The sequence below is a fragment of the Etheostoma spectabile genome, chromosome 19 (genome assembly GCF_008692095.1).
Source record: "Etheostoma spectabile isolate EspeVRDwgs_2016 chromosome 19, UIUC_Espe_1.0, whole genome shotgun sequence".
Lineage (NCBI taxonomy): Eukaryota > Metazoa > Chordata > Actinopteri > Perciformes > Percidae > Etheostoma > Etheostoma spectabile.
In genome coordinates, this window is record NC_045751.1 from 11809926 (window position 1) to 11812986 (window position 3061).

At 40.0% G+C, this 3061-nt stretch overlaps 1 protein-coding gene across 3 annotated transcripts in view; it reads left to right on the plus strand.

Moving 5' to 3' along the window:
- The window catches only part of LOC116707340 (uncharacterized), a 217341-nt gene that overhangs the window by 162508 nt on the left and 51772 nt on the right, over positions 1 to 3061 (plus strand). The window lies entirely within an intron of this gene.

Sequence of the window (3061 nt, forward strand, 5' to 3'; positions counted from 1 at the left end):
CAAACGGATCTGTTGTGTGTAAAGTGAAAGCACGCAAGCAGATCATATCATAATATTATTTGTGTATTTTGCATTTGTGTGTGCTGGTGCGCTTCCCTGTGTGTGAAACACGCATAGTGTGTGTGTGTGCTGTGCACAAGCCTAGTCACATTTTACTAATTTTCTGTTAAAATAACAATGAAATGCTGTGTTATTGACGTGGTAAAATAACATAATATTCTGTTGTACACACTACACTACTGTCACTACACATGTTTGGTATCAGCCATTATTAAATATTACCATATAGACTGGGGGTCCTCTGTAGAGCTTCTCAGGAAGATTTTAGTTGTAGTACTGTGTGTGTATATATTCAGTCAGGAAATAATTCATGAAATAATTTAAGCACAAAATGTAATAAACTGAGAAATTGGAATGGCATTTGAGAAATATAGAATAAAAGCTACAAATGAAATATGAAAGAAACATAACATGGAAACCTTGTCAAAGACGAATCTGGTGGGAACATTCAAAACGACCAATGTGATCAGCGTGTTACTGCAAAAGAAGAAGAGGAAGACTCTCAGAGAACCTTCCTTGATTAAATAAAGATTAAAAAATACATAGTTGTGTAACGTTGACAGTGTTAGGTAACACAACGTCCTCATTCATTCATGTGATGGTTCCAGTTTTACTTGAAAGTCTCTCTACAGTTTTAGATCTTCCTTTACCATTTTGATTCTTCTGTTATACGACATGTTACTGTATTATTGTTACTGCTTTTAGCTGGAGACATCAACAAGGCAACAGTGTAGGGTGACTGAGTGATGAATGACCCGTAATAAAAATAACAAGCTTCCTCTTCTGCTATTGGAGGCCCTTCAGGGGACCACTGTCCTCTCCCCATGTGTCCTCTCCCCATGTGTCCTCTCCCCATGTGTCCTCTCCCCATGTGTCCTCTCCTGTCCTGGATAATGAATCACAAATTAACACACAACAAAAGATGTACATATAGTATCTACAGTAGATGTTTTTATACTCAGCAGTACTGTAACTGTAACTACCTTTGACTCTATTCCTGTTCCCAGCGTTAGAGCCATGATTGCTGGATCCCAGCTAACAAAGTTTGGTTCTCTAAATGTTCTGGGAACGTTCCCTGAAGGTTAGGTTTGGCTGTGGTTTGGTTGTGGTTTGGTTGTGGTTTGGTTGTGGTTTGGTTGTGGTTTAGTTTCCTTAAGGTTCTGGGTTGCTGTGATCTGTAGGCGACATCCACCTCTTTTAACCAGAGGCAGAACATGAAGTCATCTGGGAGATTATTCCTTCACAGCGCTGTGCAAAGGAGAAAATCTCAGAGCTGAACCAGGCAGACACAGCCCACTTCAATAGACCCCCCCCCCGGTGCATTGGCCTGCTGCTAACGTCCCAACATGATGACATCACGCTGGTCCTTGTGACAACGCTGATATGTCTGGCTCCCTCCTTTAAGTCATTGGGATATTTAGTGATTACCATTCTGAATCTGCAGTGTTCGGGGGTCTGGGTCAGTAAATTAGTACGTTTAGTAGGAGGTTGTATATATATTAATATTATATATAGTATATAATATACTATTATATATAGGCATGCCCGTTTAGGAAATATATATATATATCGATAAGTTCTAATGTATATGCGAACATCATGACATATGATTGAAGCTAAATAAAAGTCTGAACTATGAATGAAGTGAGATGGATAAGTCGAATATATGGAATAAGATCTGAATATATGGATTAAGTCTGAATATATGGATGAAGTCTGAATATATGACTGAGTTATAGAATGAAGTTGGACCTGACATGGTCCCAAAGGGATACCTTGTCTGAATTCACGTGGATGTTACAAATGGCATCGGTGAAATCAGTCCCATCTTTGTTGAACTGCAGAGGTTTTTTTTGCACCACCTGGTTCATACTCCAAACGACACAAACAGGTTGTGAAATGATAGCGTCACCTTGAGGATCCTATTCCATTTTGACGACAATTCGTTAGTGCTTACTATCCTCTGTTCAACAAAACCGTTGCCGAAAGAACACTTATGCATCATCTTGAGGAATTTTGAGGTCTCTTATGGGAGTATGGTCGGCAGAAGTAACACTTACCACTGGAAGCTAATGGGTGTGGGCACTGGATACGGTTACCAGTATTTTGCCAGTACTGCATTGCCAGTGTTAATATCTCTTCATTGCTCAAAATAGCTGACCACAGATTCCTAGCCGTTCACTCATAGCGTCGACATTTGTTACATCCTGATTAATCAGCCACCACAAGATGGCGCCACGCCGTAATGACGTCAGCTTTCATTCCATATATTCAGACTTTCATTTCCCCCCCATCCTTTCACTATATTAGTTACTTTTCATTCAGATATTCAGACTTTCATTCCATATTTCAGACTTCATTCAATTTATATTCAGACTTTCTTCCATATATTCAGACTTTCATTCCATAGATATCCAGACTTTCATTCCATATATTCAGACTTTCATTCCATATATTCAGATCTTCATTCATATATTCCGGAGACTTCAATTCCATATTTAGATCCTCATCCCCCCCCCCCCCAGTCAGACCTTTCACCTACTCAGATGATATATTACATGGTAAGTTTTCCCTCAAACGGCATGCGATTAATTATATACTCAATATATTTAATCTATAAGTATATAGCCTATTTCTTGTGTTGTGACATATCTTGAGCTCCTTTTCCTCTGCTGATCACCAGTTATTTTACAGGAGAAGGAGGAACTCTTTGGTGGTGTTTTTTCCAGGAAGTTACAAGCAGATGAGACCTCCCATCCTCCTGCTGGACCCTTCACCAAACTGCAGCTCTTCATCATCACTCTGTTCATCATGTCTTTTTAACCCTATCAGTCGTTTTTTCTATGTCTCTGTTGCTTTTCCCTCACCTTTTAGTCGCTATTCTTCTCATTATTGATGCCTACACTTCCCATAACTGGGGGGGGCTCTGCTTTCTCAGACTCTAGTCCTGCCTTCAGCAGCCAGGGGTCTGAGTCCAGCTCCTCCCTCGGTGTGTATGGCA